This window comes from Oncorhynchus mykiss, chromosome 14 (genome assembly GCF_057628025.1).
Source record: "Oncorhynchus mykiss isolate SJ-2025 chromosome 14, ASM5762802v1, whole genome shotgun sequence".
In the NCBI taxonomy this organism is placed as follows: domain Eukaryota; kingdom Metazoa; phylum Chordata; class Actinopteri; order Salmoniformes; family Salmonidae; genus Oncorhynchus; species Oncorhynchus mykiss.
The window spans coordinates 24,943,293-24,956,071 of NC_143035.1; the positions used below are offsets into that span (position 1 = coordinate 24,943,293).

Genomic DNA, 12,779 nt, shown 5'->3' on the forward strand with positions numbered 1-12,779 from the left:
TTCTCACACATTTCTGAGAATAGCATAACTATTAATATCCACAGAGAATCGATTCAAGAGAAGCGCTGATACCCAGTGCTCCTGGTTTGATTTTAAGCACTTCATGAGATTTTCATTTAAATAGAATTTGATAGATTATTATTAATACAGACTATGTGAATTTGCTGTTAGATACATGATGTGCAATTGAGAAGGACACGTGAGATTTGCAGTTACCTTTATTCTTATATTCTTATCCACAGATTATAGAAAAGCAAGTGACAATCTTTTGTTAGATTGTTATTTACTCAGTACTTTGTTGAAGCACCTTTGGCAGCAATTGCAGCCTTGAGTGTTCTTGGGTATGACTCTACAAGCTTGGCACACCTGTATTTGGGGAGTTTCCCATTCTTCTCTGCAGTCCCTCAACTTAAACATAAATATATATATTTTGAAATAACTTTTCTTTAAAACAAGAACAGTTTCTTTAACTTTGAAAATAAATATCTTAGCTTGTCTTTCTCAATCATTTTTTCTTCTAAGGAACCACACATGGACAACACGACATGGACTTAGTTGTCTTAAAATAAAGTCAGTTACTTAGAAGTTTGGCTACAACCATTTTTGATGGTTATAAGTCTCAGCAGACCCCTTCCTCTGTATACTAAAGAGAAATTGTTTAAAGACCCAATATCTTTGGTACAAATACTCCAAAAAGCAGTGGTGTAAAGTACTTAAGGAGTAATGCTTTAAAGTACAACTTAATTCATTTGTTTGGGATATCTGTACTTTACTATTCATATTTTTGACTACTTTTACTTCACTACATTCCTAAAGAAAATGACTTACTTTTTACTCCATACATTTTCCCTGACACCCAAAAGTACTCGTTACATTTTGAATGCTTAGCAGGACCGGAAAATTGTCTAATTCATACACTTACCAAGAGAACATCCCTGGTCATCCCTACTGCCTCTGATCTGGTGGACTCACTAAGCACATGCTTAGTTAGGTACCTTACAGTGATAAAAATGTTGCTAGGACTTTCAAACAGCTCTTACACAAAAAGGATATTATCATAATTTTCACAGTTTCACAGTATTATTCAAACTCCAGTGTGGAAATATATTTAAAACACAGAAAAATCACTGGGCCTTTAAATAAATACCATGGTCTTAGCTTGTCTTAACATATTAGATTATAGTGATAGGGGAAATAACCTATACAGTTATGTATCAGAATATTACTTTTGACGATATATCATATCGTATTGTTTTGACTATCGCAATATTATTTTTGCGCTGTTGGCTATACCTGCACCAAAACTCCAGTATTTTGCCTTCATAGTTTGTTCTCCATCTTCTTTTTAAATAAGGAGCCATTTATTTCCATTACTGATCAAAAACAGTTTTTTCATGGCTCTTGTCCCTCTGCAGAATACATACTATATGGTGAGCAATATGTTTTGAACATTGAATCTCAATCAAATCACTGTATCAAATCGCAAAAAAATATCCAGACATTACCTAAGTATGGTAAAAATATCGTATTGGGGCGGCAGGGTAGCCTATTGGTTAGAGCGTTTGACTAGTAACCGGAAGATCAAATCCCCGAGCTGACAAGGTACAAATCTGTCGTTTTGCCCCTGAACAGGCAGTTAACCCACTGTTCCTAGGCCGTCATTGAAAAGAAGAATTTGTTCTTAACTGACTTGCCTGGTTAAATAAAGGTAAAATAAAAAATAAATAAAAATTGTGAGGTCTCTGGCAATTCCCAGCCCTATTAGAGAACATGGAAGATAGGTTGCAAATTTGTTGCATACGTGTCAGATTTCAATACTGGCTGATGTCATATTTTGGGAGGATGTCTTCTCTCAAATGAGCCATTGATCATATTTTGGGGATATTCCTACCTTGAAAAATGTGTAATTTAACGCAGTTTCTATTTGTCTGCCTCTTTAGTCCAGGGTGCATTGCATGGTGCCGTTGCCAGAGATATTATAGAAAGGAGATAGGAATGCAATGAATGAAGGAACATATAATGCCCCATCCAGTAGACTGTCGACCAATATCGTTCACGTTGTCATTGTGAGTCATGCGGGAGGAGGCCAGAGACAATTACTTGATGCCAACACACCTTTCTAGCTAAGTTAGACGTTGAAGTTATGTTGTGCCTGGTGACGTCTGACTGTTTCATCCTAAAATTGTTGATGCCGACGTGATATCAATATCCCTATGTAAACTTGCAAGTTTTAGTCTCAGGCAGCATCATCTTCAGATTCATCTTTATGCTGTTAGCCCTGTCCACTGGAAAACAATGTATATTGCTGAATGATTCTTTGGTAACGTCTGACTGTTTCATCCTAACATTGTTGGTGCCGACGTGTATAACAATATCAAAAACTACACTCGCCAGTTTTAGTCTCAGCCAGTACCATCTTCAGATAAGCTTTTACGTCGTTAGCCCTGTCCAGTGGAAAACAATGTATGATTGCTGGGTGATTCTTTAGATGTCTAATATTGTGGGTAATGAAGTCGACAATGACTAGGGTTTTCAATTCGTCAGAGCTAATGGTGGTAGGCTTCGGAGGATCAGACCCCATAGCGGGTAGAGGAGAGACCTGAGAAGGCTTGAGCTCTGACTCCTACTGGATGCTTAGTGGGGAAAACTGGTTACAAGTTTATATCGGCCGGATTAGCGACACTGGTTGAGCATGCCGCAAGCATTTTGTCATGGAAATTACCACCAGGAACACCTGAAGTCAAATTTAAATTAATCATATATTTTTTTTATCAGCAAGCTGGAGAGGTTACAACAACCTTTGCACACTCAGTACAGGTTGATCAGAAGCTCTGTCGGAGCAGTCGCGTTAGTTCTCTGAGGTACTGCTGTAAGAGACAAGTTATATTTGCATGTTTTAGCTTAGTCATTATTCATAATGAATTCATCCTCAATGTTTGGTTCATGCGTGTGACAGACCAATACCTCACAAGGCTTCTTCTCTCCATTATGAGACCTTGAAACTGACTCCCCTTTCAGTTCTCAAAACAATGTTCTGGACGTACTGTCAAATTGCTAATACTGATAGTAAAGATTCCTCCCAGGCTTCATCAATCAGTCACTTGCATGAACCTAGAAATTGTTTATTAGAAAAGCACAAACATCCCATTTTCCATAACAATTTCTTTCCAGAAGCCATGAGAAAATTGTCCGGCAGCGTGGACTGTGCATGGGGATTAACACTACTACCTACATTTACTGGTGGCACAGATGATGTATCATCCTTTCCTACACTTAAATTGCCCTTGCGTAACGATTGTGTCTGAAGCGGAGCTTGAAACTCGTCTATCCTCAACATAAGGAGATCATTCTCCTGTATATTAAGAGTACAGTGACTGCAATGAGAAGGCATAATGTTGCTTAGGTGTCTTTTTTTTTGGAGGGGGGGGGATCTATGTCCAGATAAAGCATCCGGTGTGAAAAAATTGAATTCAAAAACTTGTGTGAGGAGAAAATTAAGACCTTGGTAAACTTGTTAAATATACAGTTTGATTAAATAGTTATTAAGAGTGAAGTGGAAACATCTAGGAGCAACAACGGCTCAGCTGCAAAGTGGTAGGCGACACAAGCTCACAGAATTGGACTGCCAATTGCTGAAGTTTTTAGCTCGTAAAATCGTCTGTCCTCGGTTGCTACACTCACTACCGAGTTACAAACTGCTTCTGAAAGCAACGTCAGCACAATAACTGTTTGTCGGGAGCTTCAGGAAATGGGTTCCCAGGACCGAGCAGTCGCACATAAGCCTAAAATCACCATGCGCAATGCCAAGTATCAGCTGGAGTGGTGTAAAGTGCAGTGGAAACACATTCTCTGGAGTGATGAATTCCGTTTCACCCTCTGGCAGCCCGATGGACAAATCTGGGTTTGGTGGATGCCAGAAGAACAGAGAGCCCTGACCTCAACACCATCGCACACCTTTGGGATGAATTGGAAAGCCGACTGCAAGCCAGGCCTAATTGCCCAACATCAGTGCCCAACCTCACTAATGCTCTTGAGGCTAATTGGAAGCAAGTCCCCACAGCAATGTTCCAACATCCAGTGAAAATCCTTCCCAGAAGAGTGGTGACTGTTATAGCATCAAAGGGTGGACCAACTCCATATTAATGCTCATGATTTTGGAATGTGATGATCGACGAGCAGGTGTCCACGTACACAACATGACCTAAAGTATCTTGATTACATAAGTTTTCAACCCCCTGGTTCAATAATTGTTACAATAACCTTTAGCAGCGATTACAGCTGGATAAGTCTCTAACAGCTTTCCAGACCTGGATTGTTCAACATTGGCCCATTATTATTTTCAAAATTCTTCAAGATCTGTCAAATTGACTGTTGATCATTGCTGGACAACAATTTTCATGTCTTGCCATAGATTTTCAAGCAGATTTAAGTCTGTAATTCGACCACTCAAGAATATTTACGGTCTTCTTGGTGATTCAGTGTAGATTTGGCCCCAAAAATCTGAACTCATGAGCGGCCACAGTTTCTCGCTTCTACTCATTTTGCCATGGGGCGGATAAGAAAATGTGATGTTTTACAGTTCATTTCCCGTAATTGTAAACATTTTGACATAGGGTGGGGGGAAATGTTTGCAATTTTTAATATTATATCTGAGCAAGCATTGCAGACGCAGAAGCATAGTAACAAGTTTAGACAGCTGGTTGCTAAACTAATTTGTTAGCTGACAACAGTAAGTTGAGACCATGACTAAGTTCCTAATATATATAGTACCAGTAAAAAGTTTGGACACACCTACTCATTCCAGGGTTTTTCTTTATTTTCTACATAGTAGTATAATAGTGAAGACATCAAAACTTTGAAATAACACATATGGAATCATGTAGTAACAAAAAAAGTGTTAAATAAATCATCATATATTTTAAATTCTTCAAAGTAGCCACCCTTTGCCTTGATGACAGCTTTGCACACTCTTGGCATTCTCTCAAACAGTTTCATGAAGTAGTCACCTGGTCAGTTGACCTGGCCTCCACAATCAACCAACCTCAACCTTATTGAGATGGTTTGGGATGAGTTGGACCGCAGAGTTAAGGAAAAGCAGCCAACAAGTGCTTGGCATATGTGGGAACTCCATCAAGACAGTTGGAAAAGCATTCCTCATGAAGCTTGTTGAGAGAATGCCAAGAGTTTGAAAATATGTCATCAAGGCAAAGGGTGGCTACTTTGAAGAATATCAAATCTATTTTGATGTGTTAAACACTTTTTTGGTTACTACATGATTCCATGTGTTATTTCATAGTTTTGATGTGTTCACTATTATTCTACAATGTAGAAATAGTAAAAATAAAGAATACCCTTGAATGAATAGGCGTGTCCAAACTTTTGACTGGCACTATATTTATATTATTCATATAATTGACATAATATTTTTTTGCATGTTATTTGGGCATTAAAACCTCTTGGCGCACCAATCCCTTTTGCGGGATCATTTTCGTCAACATCCGGTGAATTGCAGTGCGCCAAATTCAAATTAAATTGCTAAAAATATTTATTTATTTATTTTCATGAAATCACAAGTTCAATATACCAAAACACAGCTTAGCTTGTTGTTAATCCACCTGGCATGTCAGATTTCAAAAAAGCTTTACGGTGAAAGCAAACCATGCGATTATGTGAGGACAGCTTTCAGCAGACAAAACATTACAAACAGCTAGCAGCAAAGTAGATTGGTCACGAAAGTCTGAAAAGCAATAAAATTAATCGCTTACCTTTGATGATCTTCGGATGTTTGCACTCACGAGACTCTCAGTTACACAATACATGTTTGTTTTGTTCCTTAAAGATTCTCTTTATATCCAACCAAAAACATCCATTTGGTTGGCACGTTTTGTTGAGTAATCCACAGGCTCGTGCAGGTCACGACGGGCAGACGAAAATTCAAAATAGTATCCGTAAAGTTCGTAGAAACATGTCAAACGTTTTTTTATAATCAATCCTCAGTTTGTTTTTACAATAAATAATCAATAATATTTCAACTGGACGGTAAACTGTTTTCTATCCAATATGCATGTGCATATTCTATCTTCTGGGCCTGAGAAATAGGCAGTTGACTTTGGGAACGTTTTTTATCCAAACATCAAAATACTGCCGCATTGCTTCAAGATGTTTAAATGGTGTATAATACTTGTGTGTTTGAGGAATTTTAATTATGAGATTTCTGTTGTTTGAATTTGGCCCCCTGCAATTGCACTGGCTGTGGGCCAGATGTTCCGCTAGCGGAACCCGCTATCCAGAAAGAGCTTAGGGACAACAAAGTCAGGTATTGGAGTGGCCATCACAAAGCCCTGACCTCAATCCTATAGAAACTGTAAAATTGTGTGCGAGCAAGGAGGCCTACAAACCTGACTCAGTTACACCAGCTCTGTCAGGAGGAATGGGCCAAAATTCCCCCAACTTATTGTAAGAAGCTTGTTGAAGGCTACCCAAAATGTTTGACCCAAGTTAAACAGTTTAAAGACAATGCTACCAAATACTAATTGAGTGTATGTAAACTTCTGACCCACTGGGAATGTGATGAAAGAAATAAAAGCTGAAATAAATCATTCTCTCTACTATTATTCTGACATTTCACATTCTTAAAATCAAGTGGTGATCCTAACTGACCTAAGACAGGGAATTCTTATTAGGAATAAATATCAGGAATTGTGAAAAACGGAGTTTAAATGTATTTGGCTGAGGTGTATGTAAACTTCCGACTTCAACTGTACATCCACAGGTACACCTCCAATTGACTCAAATTATTTCAATTCTAAAACCATGACATAATTTTCTGGAATTTTCAAAGCTGGTTAAAGGTACAGTCAATTTAGTGTATGTAAACTTCTGACCCACTGGACTTGTGATACAGTGAATTATAAGTGAAATAATCAACAATTGTTGGAAAAATTACTTGTGTCATGCACACAGTAGATGTCCTAACCGACATGCCAAAACAAGACATTTGTGAAGTGGTTGAAAAACAAGTTTTAATGACTCCAACCTAAGTGTATGTAAACTTCCGACTTCAACTGTACATAGACTTGAAGTCGCTGGCCACTTTAATAATGGAACACTAGTCACTTTAATAATGTTTACATATTTTTGCTTTACTCATCTCATATGTATTTACTGTGTTCTATGATACTGTATTTAGTCTATATCACTCCGACATTGCTCATTCTAATATTTATATATTCATTAATTCCATTCTTTTACTTTTACGTTGTGTAACACAAGAATGTAGCTACACCCACATGAACATCTGCTGAACATGTGTATGTGACAAATAACATTTGATTGGATTTGATAGACAAAATTTGCATGTTTAAAACCTCTTGTAACTACCCATCCCGGATCCGGGAGCGTAATCATCAACTGACAATAATTAGCATAACGCAACGTACAAAAATATTACTAGAAAATATTCATATTCATGAAATCACAAGTGAAATAAATTGAAACACAGCTTAGCCTTTTGTTAATCACCCTGTCATCTCAGATTTTGAAAATATGCTTTACAGCCAAAGCAAGGCAAGCTTTTGTGTAAGTTTATCGATAGCCTAGCATAGCATTATGCCTAGCTAGCAGCAGGCAACCTGGTCACGAAAATCAGAAAAGCAATCAAATTCAATCGTTTACCTTTGATGAGCTTCGGATGTTTTCACTCACAAGACTCCCAGTTAGATAGCAAATGTTCCTTTTTTCCCCAAATATTATTTTTGTAGCTGAAATAACTCCGTTAGTTCTTCACGTTTGGCTGAGAATTCGACTGGAAATTGCGGTCACGACAACGCCGAAAAATATTCCAAATTAGCTCCATAATATCAACAGAAAAATGGCAAACGTTGTTTATAATCAATCCTCAAGGTGTTTTTCAAATATCTATTCGATAATATATCAACCGGGACAAATGGCTTCTTAGTAGGAAAGAGAGAAACAATGGCCGCATTTGTCCCTTACGCACAAAACACTCTGAGAGACTCCTGCGACCACTGACGCAATGTTGACGTTCAGGCTAATTTTTCAAAATAAAAGCTTGAAACTATGTATTGTGACACTGGACACATTAGGGAAGCCATAGAAAAAGGAATCTGGTTGATATCTCATTCACTGCTCAATATGGACGCATAGGAACGCAGAGGTTTCTAAATAAGAGTCACTTCCTGATTGGATTTTTCTCAGGCGTTCACCTGCAATATCAGTTCTGTTATACTCACAGACAATATTTTTTACAGTTTTGGAAACTTTAGAGTGTTTTCTATCCTAAGCTGTCAATTATATGCATATTCTAGCATCTTGTCCTGACAAAATAGCCCGTTTACTTTGGGAACGTTATTTTTCCAAAAATGAAAATAGTGCCCCCTAGATTCAATTAACTAGCCACGGTCACCATCTGCTGTTTTTTTTAAAACACACCCACATATTCAAAAACGTTTTGAATGATCCAATTTGAAATGTGTTTTATAGCAGTTCTATAATAAAGGGCATTCAGATGTTTAGTTAATATCTAATAGATAGACATTACACTTTGTCCTTAAAGTAACACTGTGTGTCTTATCAACGTTTCTTGTTTTTTCACTGACGATAAGTAAAGCTCAAACCAAGTTCATTCACCAATTGGGTTATACAGCTGCACAGACAAAGACATGGTTCCACCAGTGGTAGTGTAAATCTATACATATATATATATATATACACACCCCAATTTGGGTGACGTCCTCCTTCTCTCTAAACATTAGACCTTTATCGCTAGGCAGGAAATTAAGTGATGCGGGCCATATACTGTTCCTCCTCCTTAATGTGACCTGACCTGACCTTGACTCCCTTCCTCACTAAACCACATCTCTCCACCCTTATCAGTGCCTGTAATTGCTCTTCCTTTACTCAATACATTCCGCCTACATATAACCATTGACTTGTGGTATAGAAACTTGACTATGGTACTCAATATTCCAATAGGATACCTGATAATTAACAATATTTAAAGTTTATAACTCATCACTGGGTATGTTAAATGTTTTATACGGTTTTTATTCATGTTTTATCTACTTTGTCAATGTCATTGGATCTGTGGTGAGGGATTAAATTATTATTATTTTTTTTTACTGTATGTTGAAAGTTTGTAAGAAAGGATTTATGTTTGGTTTGCCATCTGTGCTTAGCGTAGGTGCGCGGTCACACATTGTATGTTGTACCACCCTATTTTGCAGTATAGAAAAAACACATCAGTGGCTCCTATTTTTATGAGCTCCTGTGACATTTTTTGGTAAAAGATTAGTGAGCAATAGTACTCACGTCTGGTACAGTGTACTTCGTGTTTATATGCCATATAGAGTGGTCCAATAATACAATTATTGTATTTCTGCAACAGGAGATCAATTGTATTAAGTGGTAGTGTAACATGGTGAAAAGTGACAGGTTCTCGGCTGCACATCCAGCTCTTGATTATGACTAGGAAACTCAGGTATGATCTTTGGACTTTGGACTTTTTCATATTCGGGGCTTCGATGTCATGCACCACTGAGAAGGACAAGTAGGGCCTTTTTAAGCTGTCAATGTTGGCATTGTGCATTTACATTTGTCACTTGGTGGACCCTGTTATCCACAGCAACTTAGTAGTAGAGTGCAGTGCTTCTACCAAAGGGTCTATGGTGTCCAAGGGTATCGAAAGTATGGTATCGCCCATACAGTGCATTTGGAAAGCATTCAGACACCTTGACTTTTTCCACATTTTGTTACGTTACAGCCTTATTCTAAAATGTGTTAAATTATATATTTGTCTCATCAATCTACACACAATACCTCATAATGACAAAGCGAGAAAAGGTTTATAGACAATTTTGCAAATGTATGATTAAATAAGTATTCAGACCCCTCAACTTGAAATTGAGCTCTGGTGCCTGCTGTTTCTATTGATCATCCTTGAAATGTTTCTAAAACTTGATTGGAGTTCAGCTGTTGTAAGTTCAATTGATTGGACATGATTTGGAAAGACACACACACTTGTTTATATAAGGTCCCACAGTTGACTGTGCATGGCAAAACAAAAACCACGCCACAAGAAGGAGTTGTCTGTAGAGTTCCGAGACAGGATTATGTCGAGACACAGATCTGGGGAAGGGCACCAACAACTTTCTGCAGCATTGAAGGTCCCCAAGAACACCGTGGTCTCCATCATTCTTAAATGGAAGTTTGTTCTTCCTCCCCCAATCGGGTCAATACACATATAGAATCTCGTAGTAACAAAAAAGTGTTAAACATATCAAAATATATTTTATATTTGAAAGTCTTCAAATAGCCACCCTTTTCCTTGATGACAGCTTTGCACACTCTTGGCATTCTCTCAACCAGTTTCATGAGGTAGTCACCGGGAGTGCATTTCAATTAACTAGTGTGCCTTGTTAAAAGTTAATTTGTGGAAATTCTTTCCTTCTTAATGTGTTTGAGCCAGTCAGTTGTGTTGTGACAAGGTTTGGTAAAGTCCAAATTGCAGCAATAACAGCTCAATTAAGCAAAGAGAATCAACAGTCCATCATTACTTTAAGACATGAAAGTCAATATGGAACATTTCAAGAACTTTGAAAGTTTCTTCAAGTGCAGTCGCAAAAACCATCAAGTGCTGTGATGAAACTGGCTCTCATGAGGACTGCCACAGGAATGGAAGACCCAGAGTTACCTCTGCTGCAGAGGAAAAGTTAATTGGAGTTACCAGCCTCAGAAATTGCAGCCCAAATTGTGGCTTCACAGAGTTCAAGTAACCATCCAACCTGACAGAGTTTGAGATGATCTGCATAGAATAATTGGAGAAACTCCCCAAATACATGTGTGCCAAGCTCGTAGTGTCATACCCAATTAGACTCGAGGCTGTAATCACTACCAAAATGTGCTTCAAGAAAGTACTGAGAAAATGTCAAGTGGTCTGAATACCTTCCGAAGGCACTTTAGTTTTGGACAGTTTTACTTTTATATGTTCCTGTGACATCTTGTGCAGGGCCTTAGTAATGACTAACTAACAATACTGCTGGAAAATGTTTTGATTCTCTTAAGGATTCTTGAGCTTGGTTTTGTTTGGGAATATTTCCTTTTAGTGGGATGGCTAAGAAAATGCATTGTTCAGTTTGTGTTAAAAGCATCAAATTTGGCACATTAGGTAGGTTTATCTATCCTGAAAAGATTTAGATATTGGGCCATCACAGATTTGGTACCCAGGGGGCGTTGCAGCCACCTTACAAAAGTGCCACCAGCAGTTTCCTTATAGCGACCATTTTGTTTGAGCTACATTCATGAAAAATATGCTGGGAAGATAACTACTGCCCTTAATGCTTCACGCCAAATTTGGTGTAGATCGGTCAAGCAGTTTCTAAGAAACAGACAACATAAAAAAGGCAACAAATCCATCACAAGTATTAGTGGGGTGATTAAATCCTTCACTTTTTGATGAAAGCAACATATTTGACAAATGGGTTGATTTAGTGCAAAATAAGACAAAAAAGTTTCAAGGATTTGAGTGAGAGGACTAACTGGTGTCTCCAGGACTCATGGGTATTTGACTAGCTTCTATGATATCAAAGTGGTATTTATTATAATTCTCAACATCTCATCTTTCCAAATACATAGTTATCTTAAATGTACAGCATTTCCATCCATCAGACAACCAAAAATGTGCAAAAGTTGCCCAATTAGCGGGAGGGATGGGGGCAACTTGCCGTCATGCTAGGTGCTCAAGTTTAAAATGGTTGTCTGTCAAAACCGATACAGCGCTGTAAAGCGCAGAGCCAGTGCTATGACGTCATGTACAGCAACAGCGTTTCAATTTAGGCATTTATCAATGCTCAAATCTGACATTTTAAACCCATACGAGTACGCGTATGAAGGGCTACGCCGTGCATAGTTTTTGACTGGCGGCAGACAAACTAATTAATTCCTTTTGCTTTTGAATAAATGCCTCCTCCATTTTTGTTGCAGTGCTGCGATGAGTTTGTTATAAACTCACAGACATGTGTCTCACAGACACAGACATGTGTCTTACAAAAATGGAATAATGTGTCAGTTCTTGCTGTAAGCTGTTACCCAACTCATCCGCCAAGGCACTTGCAAGTTCCCAGACATTTTTGGGGGGGAATTGCCCTATCCCTCACCCTCCGATCCAACAGGTTCCAGACGTGCTCAATGGGATTGAGATCCGGGCTCTTCGCTGGCCATGGCAGAACACTGACATTCCTGGCTTGCAGGAAATCACTCACAGAAAGAGCGGTATGGCTGGTGGCATTGTCAATGAAAATAAGCTCAGTCCGATGATGCCCCAGACAATGAATTAACTGTTGTCTTGAGCATACATCTTCATACACCTTTGTTAATTGCTTGTGTGACAACATTTTACCGGCCTTATTTACAATGTCATTCATAAACATGACACCTTGCTTATACTTCCCCCCCAAAATTGGTCTTTCCTCTATCAGTACAGCCATATTATTTTCTGTAATATTTGTTCTGTCTGGAGGACAAAATTGGAATTGTAACAAACTCTGTATGGCTTAATTTAAAAAGTAGGATACTTTAAACACGGTTCCATTGTCAACCCACCAGAAATGGTTTGTTTTAATCTGCATAATGGCAAAGAGACCCCTTTTGAACATTGGATGTGCCTCTTTTAGTAGTCTGCTGGAAAGACAGTTTGGATTTACTGTAGATATAATTTAGGTATAATGGAGGCTTTAAGTGAGAGGTTAATTCCTTAATATTTG

The 12,779-nt window shown here is 38.2% G+C and overlaps 1 long non-coding RNA gene across 1 annotated transcript in view; it reads right to left on the reverse strand.

Annotated features, from left to right (window-relative positions):
* LOC110489029 (uncharacterized) overlaps window positions 1-12,779 on the reverse strand; it is a 46,516-nt gene that overhangs the window by 13,416 nt on the left and 20,321 nt on the right. The gene's annotated exons all lie outside the window — the stretch shown is intronic.